The following is a 19,532-nucleotide window of genomic DNA, read 5'->3' as shown; positions in this document are numbered from 1 at the left end:
CTCAGTGGTTAAGTGCCTCTGGGTTCAACCCCTGGTCCCACCCTCCCCACCCCTGCAAAAAAAAAAAAAACAAAAAAAACAAAAAACTAAATGAAACCATAATTAAATTAGAAAAGTATGATTTCAGTGGCACATCAAAAAACAAGAAAATCAATAAAGAGACACTACTGAATAGAACTAAACTGGCTGAGGCAGGAGTATCGCTTGAGCCTAGACAACCTGGGCAATATATGAAGACCCGAACTCTTGAAGGAGAAAATAAAAAAAGAATGAAAACTCTACAGAGTTGGAAAGCACATGACTGAAAAAATTCACTAGGAGTTCAAAAGATCAACTGAAATAGAATAACTGGCAAACTTTAAGTCTTCAAAAAACAGAAGAAAAAAATACTTTTTAAATACAGAACTCACATCAACAAACTCATAATGGGAGTACTAGAAGAACAGGGGAAAGAGAGAAAGGAGAAGGAAAATTATTTGAAGAAATAACAACTATGAAAATGAAAGACTATGCATTACAACAACAGATGAATCTCACAAACAATATTGAGCAAAAGAAGCAAGGCATATAAAATATGAATGCTGGTCATATAAATATCAAAAGAGAAAAGAAGACTGTATTCTAGGGATGTACCTTAGGTGATAAAAATCAAGATAGTGATTATCTCTGGGGAAAAAAAAAAGAGAGAGAGATAGAGAGAGAAGGGATTACAAGTGGCAATGCCTACCGGGCAGGGGATATTCTGAGATACTTCAAATATCCTATTTTACACCCATGAAAAGGTTAGCAAGAGGTTTGCTTTATAGTCAAGGTGTATATATTTTACAGTTACATATCTTTTATATGATTTTGGATATATATTTCTTACTTTATCAAAGTACTAAAACAATAAAATAGCAGCTGCAAATTTCCCAGAATTGGTTAAAAATAATCTCAGATCCACTGGGAGATCAACAAACCCAGATCAAGAATATAAAACTGCAGAACACTAAAGGCAATAAATATCTAAAGAGTAGTCATAAAGAAGGGATTCTTTACCCAAAGGAATGAGAATTAGAATATCAGGAGTCTTCTCGACATCAGCAATTGAAACCAGGAGGCAGCAAATATATCTATCCTCAAGATAATTGAGAGAAAATGACTGTCAACTTAAAATTAGGCTCCTAGGAAACAATAACCCTGAAATCAGAGAATTAAAGCATAAACATCATTTTTTTAAATAATAGTGGAGATTTTGTCATGGGCTAGGTATTAGATTATATTAAGAAATTACTGCTAATTTGGTCATACTATGACAATATGGTGTTTATTAAACGTCAGTAGGAGATTCATTTGACATATTTAGACTTCGTGGTGATATTCTAGCAGGAAGGGAGGCACAGAAAGGAAACAGATGAATCTAACAAAATGTTGGTAACTGTAGAAAATTAGGGATTAAAATACTGGATTTTATTACTCATTTAGTCTACTTTCATGTATTTTTAAAACATTTCATGATTAAAAAGCTAAAAGTGACATACCAAGTAAAAACGTTAATTTGTTAGACTTAAGAAGGATAAAATGAAATATTAGAAAATGTCAGTTGGGAGGGAAGTGAAATAAGAAATTATTCAATGGTAAATTTTAAGAATGGTAAAATCATATAATCTTCTATGATCTAATAATTCCACTTCCTTTTATCTTCCTTAGAGAAACAATTGCACATTTGCATGAGGAGCCATGTAGAAACAGCAAAAAACAAAACAAAACAAAAAAAAACCTTGGAACTCTAAATGTCCAATGATGGGAAATGGCTAAGTTATATTTTAATAATAAAATGAAAGCAACGTAAAAGACTAAGATGGATTGGCACATACCAACAAAATGAATAAAAAGTTAGTGCAAATACTGTGTATCAGTTTTTACATTTTTAAAAAAACATATTTTCTCTTTATAATTATATATACAAAAATCACAGAAAAAAATTACAAGCTGCTCAAAGTGGTTACTGCTAGGAAACAAGGAAGAGAAGGATTTAGAAACTGAAACCTTACCTATGTTCCTTGCAAAGATACTATTTATGTATTTCTTATAAAACAAATTAATTTTCAAAAATAACTTTCTTGGGATACTAACCTTTCAATATTTTGAATATAAAGACTACCTATTTTGTTCAATACTCTACCACAGACTGTATGTATAGTAAATCAGAAGCTCCACAACTATGTGCATGGGACAATTATAAAACAGTTATCTAAAGGAAATATATAAAAACAGTTTGGGGCATTGAGTAGTAGGGCTAGGGGTAGTTGGCTTTCTTCCTCTTATTTTCCTCTACTTCCTAATGTTTAGAAGTGAACATTACTTTTATGAAGGGAAAAACAGTATTAAATTAGTTAAAAATTAAGCACAACTGACAAAAAGATACAATAAAGCAATGAGATAAAACAAACTTTAATGTATAATTAGAAAATCAGCATTAACATGTTTCCTATTAACTTAATGCTCTGTCAAAAGGAGGCTAGCTAAGAGTTTAAGAAATTAAAGGCCAAGCCTGATGGAAGTGTTATTAGTAAGATAAAATTAAATCTGCACAAAATCAAAGAAGAGACTAATTAGTGTGCTAATTAAATTAGTTCTCTATCATACTTGCAGAGGTTGTCAAGAGAGTTGCCTGTTATCAATGTATTTTCAATTCAGGAAGAAATAAAATATAAAAGTTCTATTTGAGGAAAAAAAGTACTTGACAGAAAGGTGTGCCTATTTTAAAGTTTGTGAGAACTCAAAAAAGAAGGAAGACAAGTCTCAGAACCCTTTTAAATTTGCTTAATATGACCTTATAAAAACTCACAAGAATTAAAAAAACGTTTTTGAGGACTGACCCACACACAGATTTGAAACAAGTGCACCCAGGTATCATAAGTACTTCCCTTCTAGTCAGTGTGGACTTAACAAATTTGTTTTTAGAGATGTTCTGTATATCAATTTATAAGATCCCAGTAGTAACAGACAAAATACAAAAATTAATTTGAGGAGAAACACTAAACTGGTGTATAAGGTGTATAAGGGCTAATGTGGGCCTTTTTTTTTTAATGCTTGCTTATTTAGCATGGCTAAGTGCAGACTATCTTTTGCCTGATCCAAGCATAGTCAAGTCACTTACATTCTACCACCTCCTAAATTCTGATCCCAGGTGGCATGCGACCAAGTGCTCTTCCTTTCACCAAGGTATCACTGCCAATTCATCCTTCTCTCATTTCATTCAGGAACATTCTGCCCCACTTCTGTGGTTCCACCTCATGGTAAACACTAATTCATATGGAAGTCCACCCTTTCAACTATTATGACTGAGTGGGGCAGGAAGGAAGAGTACAGTAAGACAGAACTCATACAGGAGGAAAGAAGAAATATGTGGATAAATAGCAGTTTTTTAAACGGGGTAAAAAAAAAAAAAGATTTTAAATTTTTTAGGCAAAAATAGGAAGTATACACAGAAAATTCCCTGGAAATGTCATTAGATTTCCAGATATGTTGGCATGAGATTTATGGATATGTAGACATGCAACCATCTAAGATAAAATTTAAAAATTAATAAAGGTTTTAAGAGTCTTAAAATACAGAAATAATACCTATTAATTCTTTTTTGGGGGGATGCTAGGGATTGAACTTGGGGCACTCAACCACTGAGCCACATGCCCAGCCCTATTTTGTATTAGAGACAAGGTCTTACTGAGCTGCTGAGGCCGGCTTTGAACTCAAGATCCTCCTGTCTCAGCCTCTTAAACCACTAGGATTACAGGCACCCAGTCCCTGAATTCTTTAAAAGGAAAAATTCAGTCTTTTAATTTTCGCTCCTCCTTAATCTCTACATATGCCTCACTTCTATTGTGACTCAGTAAAATCTGGATTATCAGCAGCTTTTCATTATAAAATTAAAATAGTAGTCAAGAATTCTCTGCTCTATGTACATCCACTTCATTCCTATTTCCAACAGAAAATATTAACCAAACTAATATTCATGTAGAAAGTCCCCAAAGAGAAATGAATATGTCAGATTGTTTTAAAGAATAAAACATTCTATAAACATAAATTGATTCATGACACTAGATTGATTGCAATTGTGAAAAACAGTCTATCATCTCTGTCCCACTAAAAAACTCCCAAAGAATTATGTGGGGGATAGGAGGAGTTAAATACATAAAACAATGCAAACTTATTCAACTAACTCAAAAGCTATGCTTCCAACATAGAAAGTAACAGTCAATATATGGGTGCTGGCTTTATTATTCTTTAAATTGCCCCTAAATATATGTGCTGTATATACACACTTTAAAAACAAAAGTCCATGATCAACTATGAGCAAAGAGCCATTTACAAAGAAACATTCATTTTGCAGCCAAAATGGTCTACATAAATAAATATATACCTTAAATGGCTTCAGGAAAATTAAACTTAAGTTTTAAAAAAAGGACTAAAACATATATGCATATAAATTCTGATCAAAGATATTCTCTTTATTCAGTTATGAGATGGAAAACAATATTAACTCAACCATACCACTGCCATCTTACAATGCTAAAGCCCCAGTTAAAACTGAGCACAGGGGGCTGGGGATGTGGCTCAAGCGGTAGCGCGCTCGCCTGGCATGCGTGCGGCCCGGGTTCAATCCTCGGCACTACATACAAAGATATTGTGACCGCCGAAAACTAAAAACAAAACAAAATATTTTTTAAAAATTATTTCTCTCACACTCTCTCTAAAAACTGAGCACAGGGACTGGGGTTGTAGCTCGGTGGTAGATCACTTGCCTTGAATGCGTGAGGCACTGGGTTCGAATCTCAGCACTACATAAAAATAAATAAAGATATTGTGTCCATCTACAACTAAAAAAAATTTTTAAATTTAAAAAATTAAAAAAAAACTGAGCACATTCAAAGAAAAGAACCTTTTTTATTTTGGTACTGGGGTTAAACCCAGGGGCACTTTACTACCAAGCTATATCCTCAGCCCCCCCACACACACACTTTTTTTTTTTTCATTTATTTTTTTACTCTGAGACAGAGGCTGGGGCTGGCCTCAAATTTGCAATCCTCCTGCCTCAGCCTCTTAAATTGCTGGGATAATAGGCATCTGCCACCACACCCAGCCAAGAAGAGGCTTTTTTGTGAAAAGCTTAATAAATATACACCCTGTCAGTCCCACATAGACTTTTGCAATTACTCAACTTTGCTCTTTAAATGCAAAGGTAGTCACAGATAATACATGAACGAGTGTGGCTGTGTTCCAATAAACTTTACGTATAGACATTAAAACCTGAATTTTATTTTAATTTTCACATATCAAAAAATACTATTCTTCTTTTGGTTATTTTTTTCCTACATCTCAGGCTTCATAAAAACAAGCATTAGAAAGGTCAGTGGGACATAGTTTACCACCCTGCTCTACTCTAAGCCAACAAAGAAGCCGCAGGAATGCAAAGTCTTGGATCTTAAACTTCTCACTGAAAAAAAATCTGTTTAGTACTATATTAGGCAAATGGTTTCTCTTCCCTCTAAGGGTTCACTTTTACATGCAGTGATGTAATATGAAATATGTTTGGTCTTCATCTCCAGTGCTGTCACAAGACTCCTTAAACCCTTAAAAATCTCCTAATAGGGCTGTCTTATTATTCATTATATATATATACCTTTTGATCACACCTGAGTTTATGCTACCACATAAACTGATGACTTAGCCTTGTCCTTAGGATGGGGCTGGTCAGAAGAAAAACCAAAGGATTATAGGATTGGCACTTTCAGTCCTACTCATGAACTTCTGGGAAGGGGAAGAAGAGATAAAGCTCTATGAAAACTCTTGAATATTCAATGACTTTCCAGGTTGCTGAAACTCATCATGGAAGTCCTGGGAGTGTGGTGAACCCAGAGAAGGCACAGAAGTGCTGTATATTTCCTTTAATATCTTGCCCTGTTCATTTCTTCATCTGGCTGTTCATCTGTAATCTTTATAATAAACTGGGTAAATGTTAAGTAAGATGCTTCTCTGAGTCCCATAAGCCACCACAGCAAATCAATCAGACTCAAGAAGGACGTTGCAGGATCACCAATTTATAGCTGGTCAGTCCAAAGCATAGTTGATAACCCACTACTTTTGACTGATATTTTAAATTGAGGGCTGAGTCTTGTGGGACTGAACTCTGAACCTGTGGGATCTGACTTAAGCTCCTGGTAGATGGTATCAGAATTGAACTGAACTGAATTATAGGCCTGTGTCTGCTGAACTGCTTGAAGGTGGCAGGGATGGCCTCCTCACATCTAGTCACAAAAGTATTCTGTGCTGAGTGTGAGAATAAAGTGTTTCTTTTTTTTATCTTTACACATATCTTGTTAAATGGGCCCTAGCATGTTATGAGAAAGAAACTAATAGAACTATTTTAAAATACAGAGTTGGGGGCATAGCTCAGTGGTAGAGCATTTGCCTAGCATGCAATGAAGCCAAACTTATCTTAAAATATAAAAAATTCTTTCTGCATGTTCACACTCTTAAAATTCCACAAACCTGAAGTAATTTGATGATACAGGCATATTTTTCCAATTGGACAAAATCAAGAAATACTAGATAAATACTGACATGAAAGACTCAGACTGTCAAACAAAGACTACAATCAAAACAAGGTCACTTGGATTATATATGAGAAAGCATTAAGTACTACTGTCCTCAAAAATGTAATCAACACCTATAGAGAATACCCTATAAATTTAGAACTGGGTGAAGATTCATACATCGTGGAAGGAAGAAATTTACTTGGTAGAACAAAAAGGAGTGACAATGAAAAGGAAATATAAATAATGAAGGATCAGCCTGAAGTGGTGGCCCATGCCTGTATCCCAGCAATTTGAAGGCTGAGACAGAGGATCACAATTCCAGACCAGCCTCAGCAACTTGGTGAGTCCCTGCCTCAAAATAAAAGAGGGCTGAGAGTGCAGCTCAGTGGTAGAATATCACTGCATTCAATGCTTAGTATGGCAAAAAATAAAAATAAATTAAAATAAAAAGGGCTGTAGATGTAGCTCAGTGGCAAAGCACCCCTGGCTGGGATCAATTCCAGTACCAAAAAAAGATCAAAGAAAGTAAAGGCTTAGGGTTGGGGCTGTGGCTCAGAGGTAGAGTGCTTGCCTATCATGCGTGAGGCACTGGGTTCGATCCCCAGCACCACATACAAATAAAGATATTGTGTCCACCTATAACTAAAAAATAAATATTAAAAAAAAGAAAGTAAAGGCTTAGAAGTAAGATAAAACATTTATCAAATTCTAGGTTAAGTTTTAATAAGAAACAGATAAGATGAATTAATGTGTTTGATAGACAAGGAGAAAGGTGAGTTTAAAGAAAAAATAGTTTATATGAACAACAGTAGTGAGAAATCAAAGGGGAGATCCTGCTAATCTAATCAAACTTTGATTAGATTTTTAAGATTGACTTTTTTTTTAAAAAAAGCCTATATAATTTAACAGTAATGAACAATATTTATGAAGTGCTGTATACTTAGTGGGTGCTTAGTAATTATAGAAAAGGGGGCTGGGGATGTGGCTCAAGTGGTAACGTGCTCGCCTGGCATGCTGGGCTGGGTTCGATTCTGAGCACCACATAAAATAAAATAAAGATGTGTGTCCGTCAAGAACTAAAAAAAAAAAATAAATATTGAAAAATTCTCTCTCTCTCTTTAAAAAAAAAATTATAGAAAAGGATGAGGGAGAAAGGGAAGCAGAGCAAGAAGAGACTAAAGGAAACTAGATAATAAATCTAATAACAAAATCTCAACTTTAAAAATCTGCAGAACAATCTTACAAAAACAGACTTTAAAAAAATCCTAAATATCATATTAGCAAAACCAAATTCAACCTCAGAGTGTTCCCAGAAATGCAAGGACTTCGTAATAATAAATTATTTAGCACCTTAATAATTCAGAAGAATAAATTGCCCCTCTCAAGAGATTCCCAAAAGTCACTTGATAAAAACCAATATTTTGCCCCTATAAAATCTCTTCATAAACTAGGGATAAAATGACAATCCTCTAACATAATTGGTACCTATTCTACTCTCATTCAATCTAATGATAAACCATTAAAGAGATTATTACTAAAATTAGGAATAATACACTATTATTACTAACATGATTCCAAAAGTTGTAGCCAAAGCTAGATAAAAATTTTTGATTAAGAAATAGCATTTTTAAAAAGTATTTTAAAAGAACAAATGGTTACTCACAAAAAATGAAACACAAGGGGCTGAGGTTGTGACTCAGTGGTAGAGCGCTCACCTAGCATGCATGAGGCACTGGGTTCAATCCTCAGCAACACATGAAAATAAAATAAAGATACTGTGTCCACCGGTAACTAAAAAATAAAGATTTTTTTAAAAAAATGAAACAGGAGCACGGCTTAGTGGCATGCACCTGTAGTCACTGCTACTGAGGTGGCAATAGGAGGAATATCACTAGAGCCAGCCTGGACAACACAGTGAGACCTTGTCTCTCAAAAAGAAAAGAGAGGGGTTGGCTAAGAGATTATTTAAAGATACTACAAATTTTAAAAAACATAAATAAAATAATATTAAAGGAATTGCATCCCAATAAATTTAATATCTAAAGGAAATGTCTAGCTTAAAAAAAAAACTTCCCAGAACTGATGGAAGAAATAGAAAATCTAGTTGGCCTCTGTTAGTATAATTTATATTTTAAAACCACCCTACATGGCTTCACAGCGAATCCTTTAAATATTTAAAATTTAAGTATTACCAAACTTAGACAAGGTCTTTTGTAGAAAAGAAGATCATTTAACAAGCCCATATGACCCTATCTTGACAAAATCATTACAAAAAAATTACTGAACAAGGATCTTCATGAACACAGACATAAAATCCTTAATAACTCAGCAAACCAAACTCTAAAATGACTATGAATTTGTTCCTGAAATGCAAAAGTGGCAGAACATTAAAAAAAAAAACATGATTCACATTAACAGAATAATGAAGAATCATACAATCATCTCAAAATTCACAGAAAAACGTATCTGACAAATGCTAACATCTATGCATAATAAAAACTTTGGGCAAACTAGAAACAAAAGGAAATTTCCTCATTCTTTTAAAAAATAATCTTAAGACTATGTGTTGAACACTTTCCTTAGAGTCAAGAACAAATCAAGAATGTCTGCTCTCAATTTATCCAACATTTTACTACATGTCTTAGCATGTATAAGACATGGGAAAAAAATAAAGATGTAAGATTGGAAAATAAATAAAATTGGTCTTACATAGAAAAAGCCTAAACAATGGGAAAACTATTCATTTAGCTACATCACTGGTTTTATATAAAACCAATTTGCAAAATCCATTGCATTCCTAAATAGTAGTTACAATGGAAACAAAGTAAAACTACCCCACTATTTACAACAGTATCAAAAAAAAAATCAAATACCTAGGAATAAATTTAAAGTAGATGTGAAACACATCTACATTAAATCCCAAAATAGCACTGAGAGAAATGAAAGAAGACTGGGTATTTAGACAACACTGGTACATAGACCTATAAAATGAATATTCCTTCTCAAAAATGTTTGGCACCAGAAGTGTTTCAAAAATTTTTGGACTTTAGAATACACACATAATGAGAGCATTTTGGATTGGGGATATTCTACTTGTATTTCACTTTATGTAAATTATACTTAATATACTGTGGAAAGGAAAAGAAAAAGGGAAAGAAAAAGGAAATACAGACATGCAATTTTAAGATTACCTTCATGGTCTGGTTAATCCAAACTTCTTTCAAAAAGTAACATCAAGGTATGCTTTGTAGAGCGTACTTTAGTGTCGCTTCTTATTTTTTTTAGAAAAAGAAAAAAACGAACCATGCTCTTCTAAAATCTGGTTTCTCCTAAGCTCTCTCTCTCTCTCTCTTTTTTTTAACAAAAACTCCAGGATTTGTATTTTTTAAAATTTATTTTTTAGTTTTATGTGGACACAGTATCTTTATTTTACATTTATGTGGTGCTGAGTATCGAACTCAGTGCCTCAAGCATGCTAGGCGAGTGTTCTACCACTGAGCCATGACCCCAGCCCCTCTCCTAAGCTCTTAATGCAATTAACATCATTCCTCTGCAGAAATCAAGTGTTATGGCTCTCAATGCATAATAGTCTACTATACATATATCCTGTAATTTAACTAGTCTCCTTTACTAGACTTTTTTTTTCCAAAGGTTTACTGCTGTAAGCAATATTGTAAAAAAAAAAAAAAAAAAAAAAATCCATGTATGTTTATTTATGTTAGTTTAACTGTAACTCTGAATGGTTAAAATGGTTCTGTCATGACCACACAGAGCTTTCACTAAGCTTTATTTATTTAGGTGCCTGGGATTGAACCGGGAGCGCTTAACCACTGAGTCACATCTCCAGCCCTTTTTAATATTTTTATTTAGAGAAAGGGTCTCCCTGAGTTGCTTAGGGCCTTGCTAAATGGCTGAGGCTGACCTTGAACTCATGATGCTCCTGCTTAGCCTCCTGAACCACTGGGTTTACAAGCATGCGCCACCAGGCCCAGCTTCACTAGGATCTTGATCTGGTATCAGCAAATCTTTTCCTTCAAGGGCCACTTCAGGCTTTGCAGGCCACACACAATCTATGTTGCATATTCTTTGTTTGGTTTTTAAAATCTTGTAAAATTGTAAAGAAACATTTTTAGCTCACGTACCTTACAAAAACAGATCATGGACAGAAGGTGGCCTTCACGCCAGTTTGCTGACTTCTGATGTACAAGTTCTACAAAGACCCGTGAAGAAAATAAATCAACCCATAATTCCAGATGGTGTGTGCCAATCACCATATTTTATTGGATAGTCTAGTGTGATAATTTTTAGTTATATTTATGAAATGCAATTTATTTTTATAATATTATTCTAACTCCCATGTGACTAGATAATTATTTTAATTTATAATTAAAAAGGCTAGTGTACAAAAAAGAAACGAACAATTTTAAAGGTATTAATCAGAATAAATGATTTTGCTAATGTTCTTAACCCTTCAACTACTCTTTTCAAATATTTAGAAGATATTTTCTGTAAAGCAGCTGCCAACAAATCAGTATACCCAACTATGGCTGCCTAATGATTCATAGCTACAGAAATAAATACCATCATCGAATTGTTCCCATTTTAGTCTACAGTGCATTTCTACTTTACCTATAAAACCTTTAGAAATAATAAGCAGAAAAATATAGTAAAAGTAATATTAAAAATTAAACTTTCAATATTTTCTTGACAATATAACATTTAAAAAAAATACTCTTAACAGCTTCTGCAAATTCTACCCTTTAAATAATAAGGATAAGACCAGTGAATTTCAGAGAATTATTATAAGAATATCTGTCTTATAAGTATATTGCTTTATATTTTATGTTCCTTTGCAAAAAAATTACTAGGCAAGTGAATCTTGAAGAAAGTTAAAGGAAAGGAGAAAAATAGGAAAGTTTAAATGGAAAACATGGAAAGTAGACAATCTGCAGGTACAGGTTGAAGACTAACAGAAGAAGGTTTACTTTATAGTATCACCAACTTCAGTGGAGTTGGTGACTTTTGATTTGTAGTGTCATGCTGTAATATCAGAACAAATGGGAATTTACAAAATATAATCAGCCTACTCCAGTTTGCCCTTATGTTCTTCAGTCTAATCTATTTTGATCTATTATATAGAATCACCTTTACAAACTTTCCATCTGCACTCTGAAGAAGAGGAAAGAGGGCACAGAGAAAAAATAGAATGAAAAGAAGTGAAACCTTACAAGATTGGAGCAGGCACGATGGTACATAACTATAATCCCAGCAACTGACAAACTGAGGCAGGAGGATTCCAAGTTTACAGCTATCTTGGGCAACATGGAACTGGACACTGTCTCAAAAAAATCACAACCAGGCTACTTTCAGGAGTCAAAATATTCTAACAAGTTGTTAAACTAAATGCAAAATGAAATCTATTAAAAGAAAATAGTATTCATATAAATTAAATCATTAAAAAATGGAGGGGGCTGGGGTTGTGGCTCAGTGGTAGAGTGCTCACCTAGCATGGGTGAGGCCCTGGGTTCGATCCTCAGCACCACATAAAAATAAATAAATAAAAAAAAGGTATTGTATCCATCTACAACTAAAAAATAAATATTAAAAAAAGAAAAAGTAGAGGATGTAGTTCAGCCAATGAATGCAGAGCTCTTGCTTTCAATCCCAGGACCAAAAAAAAAAAAAAAAAAGAACGTGAAGAGAGAACCTACAGAATGAGAGAAAACCTTTGCCAGCCACTCCTCTAACAAATGATTAATATTCAAAATATTCAAAGAATTTAAAAAAATAACAAAAAACAAACAAAAAACCTGTAAATAACCCAACCAACAAGTTGGCAAATGAACTAAATAGACATTTCTCAAAAAACAAAAACAAACAAACAAAAAAACCCAGCATGGTATTGGCACCAAAATAGACATGTAGACCAATGGTACAGAATAAAAGACACAGAGACAAACCCACATAATTAACAGTTATCTCATACCAGACAAAGGCACCAAAAGCATACACTGGAGAAAAGATAGCCTCTTCAACAAATGGTGCTGGGAAAACTGGAAAGCCATATGCAGGAAAATGAAGTTAAACCCCTATCTCTCATGATACACAAAACTCAAAAGTGCATCAAGGACCTAGGAATTAAACTAGAGACTCTGCACCTAGAAGAAAAAGTAGGCCCAAATCTTCATCATGTCAGATTAGGACAGGAATTCCTTAATAAGACACCGAAAGCACAAGAAATAAAATCAAGAAATCAATAAATGGGATGGAATCAAACTAAAAAGCTTCTTCTTAGCAAAGCAAACAATAATGTGAAGAGAGTGCCTACAGAGTGGGAAAAAAAAAAAAACCTATTCCACATGCACATGAGATAGAGCACTAACTTTCAGGATATATAAAGAACTGAAAAAACTTAACATCAAAAACAAAATATCCCAATCAATAAATAGGCTAAGGAACTAAATAGACATTTCTCAGAATAAAATATACAATCGATCAACAAATACATGAAAAAATGCTCAACATCTGTAGTAATTAGAAAATGCAAATCAAAATGCCTCTTAAGATTTCTTCTCACTCCAGTCTGAACGGTCATTATCAAGAATACAAGTAACAATAACTATTGGCAAGAATGTAGGGAGAAAGGTAAACTGATAGACTGCTGGTGGGACTGCAGATTGGTGCAACGACTCTGGAAAGCAGTTGAGAGATTCCTTAGAAAATTTGTAATGGAATCATCATTTGATCTAGCTATCCCACTCCTTGGTCTACACAAAAAGGACTTAAAATCAGCATACTAGGGGCTGGGGATGTGGCTCAAGCGGTAAAGCATTCGCCTCAGCACCACATAAAAAAATAAGGATGTTGTGCCCACCGAAAACTGAATAATAAATAAAAATAAATAAATTTTTAAAAACCAGCATACTACAGTGATGCAGCCACATCAATGTTTATAGCCGCTCAATTCACAATAGCTAAAACTGTGGAACCAACCTAGATGCCCTTCATTAGAAGAATGTATAAAGAAACTGTGGTATATATACACAATGGAATATTACCCAGCATTAAAAGACAATAAAATTATGGCATTTGCAGGTAAATGGATGGAGTTGGGGACTATAATGCTAAATGAAATAAGCTAATCCCAAAAAACCAAAGGCCAAATGTTTTCTCTGATAAATGGATGCTGATTCATAATGGGGGTGGAGATATGGGAAGAATGGAGGAACCTTAGATAGGGCAAAAGGGAGTGTGGGCAGAGAAAGGGGCAGGTGGGTAGGAAAGATGGTAGAATGAGACAGACATCATTACCCTAGGCACATGTATGATTGCATGAATAGTGTGACTCAACATCATGTACAACTAGAGAAATGAAAACTTGTGGTCCATCTGTGTACAATGAATAGAAATTCATTCTATTATGTATAATTAGAACCAAAAAAACAGCCAGCAAATACACAAAAAAACATTCAATATATTTAGCAATTAGCAAATGAAAATCAAAATTACACTGAAATTTCCTCTTACTCCGTTTAGAATGGAAGTCATACAATACACACACACACACACACACACTGGAGTTGCTGTTTTTTAAAATATTTTTTTGTTGTAGATCGATACAATATCTTTATTTATTTATTTTTATGTGGAGCTAAGAATCAAACCCAATACCTCACAGGTGCTAGGCAAGTGATCTACACTGAGCTACAACCCCAGCACACAAGGAAGTTTTATCATCAATAAAGAATGAATTATGTCATGTGCAAGAAAAATGGATGGAACTTGACAGCACACGTTAAGCAAAACAAGTAAGACTCAGAAAGTCAAGGGTCATAGTTTCCTCTTATATGTGAAAGCTAGAAAAGAGGGGGGGAGGAGGGAAGGTATCTCATGAAATAGAAAGGAGATCAGTACAGTAGAAGAAAGGGACCAGAGGAAGGAAGGGGGATAGGAAAAGGAGGTACTGGGGAATGAAACTGACCAAATTATGCTATGTGTATACACAAATATGTCACAATAAATCCCATTGCTATGCATAATTATAATGCACCAAAAAAGAATATCTTCATTCCTATATATTTTTATATCAGCCATGCTAGAGCAATAAAAAGATTGGGGGGCTGGGGCTCTGGTCAGTGGTAGAGGGCTCACCTGGCATGCGTGAGGCACTGGTTTGATCCTCAGCACCACATAAAAAAAAAAAAATAAAGGTAGTATCCACCTACAATGAAAAAAATTTTAAAAAATACAAAAAAAGGGTTGTGGCTCAGCGGTAGAGCGCTCGCCTAGCATGTGCGAGGCCCTAGGTTCGATCCTCAGGGCCACGTAAAATAAATAAAAATAAAGGTATTTTTAAAAATACAAAAAAAAAAGGAAGGGGATATATATGGCTCTGTGGTAAAATACCCTGGGTTCAAAACCCAATACCCCCCCCAAAAAAAGAGTATCATTTCTAAAAAAGAAACAAAAAAGGGTGGGAGTTTATAAAGTAAATCAGCATGTTTCAACCTTTCTTACAATTTCTGTGTAAGGACTCCTATATTTAGGGGTAACCATATTATCCTGGCTGTAGCTTTAAGCAGTCAGATGTACATTTAACATTTCTTTGAATTCAAATCTCACTTTAAAACTCCATGTAATTTATATGCTACTCAATAACACGAATAGGTTTATCAGTGCACTCTAAATAACTTAATAGGAACCCCGATATAGAAAGATGCTTTTCCTGAAGGTGTTGTTAACTCTTCCAGTTTTTATGAAAAAAAATAAATTCTCCATTCTTTTTTATTCTTTGTTCCCAACATTCTTCAAGACCAAGTTATTTTAATTGTTGTTTGATGTTAACAATCAATGCCAACTAAGCCTAAAGTTTCTCATATCTCATAAAAGGACAACAAATGCAAAGCTGTGGCACTAAAGAAAATCTGTTAGGTTGAAGCAATAAAATCAAATAATTCAAAAACTTCCTGAAACTAACCTGAGGAAAACTATAATTTTTAAATATTATTTTTTAAGAAGTGCATATATATTGGGCTGGGGATGTAGCTCAAGCGGTGGCGCGCTCGCTTGGCCTGGCATGCATGCGGCCCGGGTTCGATCCTCAGCACCACATACAAACAAAGATGTTGTGTCCGCTGAAAACTAAAAAATAAATATTAAAAAAATTCTCTCTCTCCCTCCCTCTCTCTTTAAAAAAAAAGTGCATATATCTATGTACATACATAAAATCTCAGAAGTATAGATGCTAAACTAATAAGAGGAATAAGTTAGCTAGGGTTGGATTAAGAGGTACTGTACAGTTTGAATGTCTTCTAAAAATGCGTGTATTACTTGTGTAATTCAAGGTAAATTTTTAAAATTTTTACAAAAAATAGAAATTTAGTCATTACTGTAATACAAAGGTCACTAGCCAAAAAAGATACGCAACAAAATGAGAGAAATCAGGAATTAAATCACAGTGGATATCTGAGAACTACTCTGGCAGGGGATAGTCTACATGTTGGAGAAGGAAGAGCAGGTTTGTATACAATACATAAATGTCCAGGAAAAAAAGGTCAAATTTAATAGACTAGGTATTTAGGGCAAATTCTTTTCTTATTCTCTCTACCTGCCTTTCTTCCTCCCTCCCTCCTTTGTTCCTTCCTCTTCCTTTTTTTTCTTTTTTCTTTCCTTCCTTTCTTCCTGTACTGGAGGCTGAACAAGATGACGGAAAACATTATCCAAACTAACTTGAACAAAAATAATTTGGGGGGCTGGGGATGTGGCTCAAGTGGTAGCGCGCTCGCCTGGCATGTGTGCGGCCCGGGTTCGATCTTCAGCACCACATACAAAGATGTTGTGTCCGCCGAAAACTAAAAAATAAATATTAAAAAAATTCTCTCTCTCCTCTCTCTCTTTAATATTTATTTATTAGTTTTCAGCGGCCACACATTTTTGTTTGTATGTGGTGCTGAGGATCGAACCCGGGCAGCACGCATGCCAGGAGGCGAGCATGCTACTGCTTGAGCCACATCCCCAGCCCTCTCTTCTCTCTAAAAAAAAAAAAAAAAAAAAGAATTTGGGGAGGCCACATGAATGATTAAGACTATGTAGTATCATTCATCCTCAGAGCTTTAATATGCTGAATATGTCAGCTAGGCACAGTGGCACACACCTGTAATCTTAGTGACTCTGGAGCTTTGAGTGAGGAAGATCTTAAGTTCAGGGCCAGCCTGGGTAACTTAGCAAGACTTTTGCTAGGGATGTAGCTTCAATACTCCATATTGCCAAACAAAACAAACCTCCCAAACTCTAAATATGTCTAATTTCAAAATTTATATTTCATTGGTCCTACTTTTCCTTTGAACTCTGTGTTCATTCAGTTGCCTAGAAAAAATGTCTGATATGTACTGGATACTTAACAAATAATCTGAGAGTTAACACATTTTCTAGGGCATCCCTGAGAGTCCTAATGGGAATTGTACTTGAAACCTCCTGCTCTTACTTTGTCATTTATGTAGTCCATTCACTGCCAGAATGGTTCTCAGACACGTGTTCTCAATCTCGAAGTGTCATTACACTCCTGATTTCTCTCTGATCTCTCTTGAGTACCTTTAATGGCATGCACATACTGCAATCTCTTAATTGTTTGGCGTTACTCAGGCCATCATTCTATATATTTCCTCCCCCTTTGGATTCTTTTGTAGGTGGAAGATAGATATTAAAAAAGAAAGATGAGAGATACAATATTGGGAGGAAGGCAGTGGTTTAAAAGTGATTGTAACATAAAATTGTATGCTAATTTGCTAAAAGGTGAATGTGGAAAATATACTAGTTGTTACTGTAAATAAAAGTTTGGGGAAAAGCTAGATAATATAAAAATAGAGGGAAAAAATTTTTAGTAGAGTTGTTCATGGTTTATTTGAGAGTGAGAGAAAAAATATATTACTCCTTTGCTTCTAGTGTCTGAAAAGTAAGCATCAGTAATCTGGAATATATTTTATTTTCTTCAGGAACAAATTTCTTTAAAATTGTGAAGAAAATGAAAAAGAAAAGTTTGCCGCATAATTCAGTTAAACCACCAATATTTCTATTTTTTTCTGTCCTTATCTCCATTCTTACCAATTCCACCTTGTATTTTCTAGAAATTTTACATGTTTACATCATAGCCTATTGACTAAAGAAGTTTGATTCTTAGTGGTGATGGGAAACTAGTTGCAGCATGGAGTAGACAGGTGTGCACAGTACTTTGCACAACTATGTTTAGAACCAAGATGCTATATTTTAAAATCTGGAAAATCCTGAAATTTCTCTGTGTTCATAGAGTGAAGGTCACTGAGCATATAGTAAACTTATTAGTCATTAATATTTTCCCCAAACAACGTCTTTGTCATCGTTGTCATCATCATTATAAATGCTTACTAATTTGATGTGTAATAGGCATCTAATTAGATTTACTCTTTAAAAAGTGATGAACTTCAGTTTTGTGGACAATTTACAGATAGGAAAAAATTAATGAAAATGTCCTTAAGGTAGAAGTAAAAGTTTGCCCTGAGATGGATGTGGTAGTGTACTCCTATAATTCTAGCTACTTGGGAGGCTGAGGCAGGAGGATCATAAGTTTGAGGTCAGCCTGGGGAACTCATAAAAAATGAAAAAAAGAAGTATGCATACAGATATATATGGACTCGGAGTGTAGTTTAGTGGTAGAGTGCTTGACTAGCATATGAGAGATCCTCATATGGTCCCTCATATGCTACATCTCCAGCAAAAGTCTTGCTAAGTTACCCAGGCTGGCCCTGAACTTAAGATCCTCCTCACTCAAAGCTCCAGAGTCACTAAGATTACAGGTGTTGTCACTGTGCCTAGCTGACATATTCAGCATATTAAAGCTCTGAGGATGAATGATACTACATAGTCTTAATCATTCATGTGGCCTCCCTAAATTCTTTTTGTTCAAGTTAGTTTGGATAATGTTTTCTGTCATCTGCAAGAGTACTGACAAGTCCTCTTCACTGGATCCTCAACTGTCAAAAGCAGTCAGAAAACAAACTCCACTACTACATTATATAATGCGCTAGTTTAAAAAAAAAAAAAGCAGTCAAAGAAAAAATATAAATTTGATGGTTTTATTCTATCTTAAAACTTTCCTTGTCTTTATTTTGCATTAGGGATAAAATGATCTAACTGGGTATTTATGGTACACAGCCATCCCACCTTTTTTTGGTACCACAAATTGAACACAAGGGTACTTTACCACTGAGCCACATACCCAGTCTTTTTTATATTTTATTTTAAGACAGGGTCTTGTTGTTGCTTAGGACCTCACTAAATTGCTGAGGTTGGGCTTGAACTTGCAATCCTCCTGCCAGTCTTCCCAGTTGCTGGGATCACAGGCATGCTGCACTGTGCCCAGTGGTACATAGCCATTTGACTCATCTCTAACCCCCATTTCTTTCTACTACTGTACTTCAATATTGACCTTGAGAAAATATTTTTTTAAAAATACACTGAACATACGCCCTGCAATTAACCCAAGAAAAATGAAAACATAGTTCACAAAAGGGCTTATATATACATAAATGTTCGCATTCAGTTTTGTTCACAATAGCAAAAACTGAAACACACCAAATGTCCACCAATATGCAAATGAATAAACAAACTAGAATATTCATTCAGTAGAACACTCTAATACTACCTATCGAAAAAGGGGAACTGCTGGGGCTGGGGTTGTGGCTCAGAGGTAGAGTGCTTGCCTACCATGTGTGGGGCACTGGGTTCGATCCTCAGCACCACATAAAAATACAATAAAGATGTTGTGTCCACCTATAACTAAAAAGTAAATCATTTTTTTAAAAAAAGGGAACTGTTCATAGATGCAACACGAACAAATTTAAAAGCGTCCTGCTAAGTAAAAGAAATAAGTCACAAAATTATTCCATTTATACAAAATTCTATAACAGCCAAAACTAA

At 34.6% G+C, this 19,532-nt stretch overlaps 1 protein-coding gene and 1 long non-coding RNA gene across 10 annotated transcripts in view; one reads left to right on the top strand and one right to left on the bottom strand.

The window, feature by feature from the left end:
- Cnot4 (CCR4-NOT transcription complex subunit 4) overlaps positions 1 to 19,532 on the bottom strand; it is a 126,845-nt gene that overhangs the window by 72,560 nt on the left and 34,753 nt on the right. Inside the window, exon 3 of one of the 9 annotated variants that reach the window (XM_026398549.2) lies at positions 10,724 to 10,791. The exons of the other annotated variants lie outside the window; for them this stretch is intronic. The gene's annotated coding sequence lies outside the window, so the exon portion shown is untranslated. The remainder of the gene's footprint in view (positions 1 to 10,723; positions 10,792 to 19,532) is intronic. 9 annotated transcript variants of the gene reach the window in all.
- LOC113189665 (uncharacterized) overlaps positions 16,510 to 19,532 on the top strand; it is a 173,128-nt gene continuing 170,105 nt past the window's right edge. The window contains exon 1 of the long non-coding RNA XR_013343326.1: positions 16,510 to 16,566. This is a non-coding gene — a long non-coding RNA (uncharacterized LOC113189665). The remainder of the gene's footprint in view (positions 16,567 to 19,532) is intronic.

The sequence above is a fragment of the Urocitellus parryii genome, chromosome 3, assembly GCF_045843805.1.
Source record: "Urocitellus parryii isolate mUroPar1 chromosome 3, mUroPar1.hap1, whole genome shotgun sequence".
In the NCBI taxonomy this organism is placed as follows: Eukaryota; Metazoa; Chordata; class Mammalia; order Rodentia; family Sciuridae; genus Urocitellus; species Urocitellus parryii.
The sequence above is the reverse complement of the archived record's forward strand: the minus strand, read 5'-3'. Positions and strand labels throughout refer to the sequence as shown.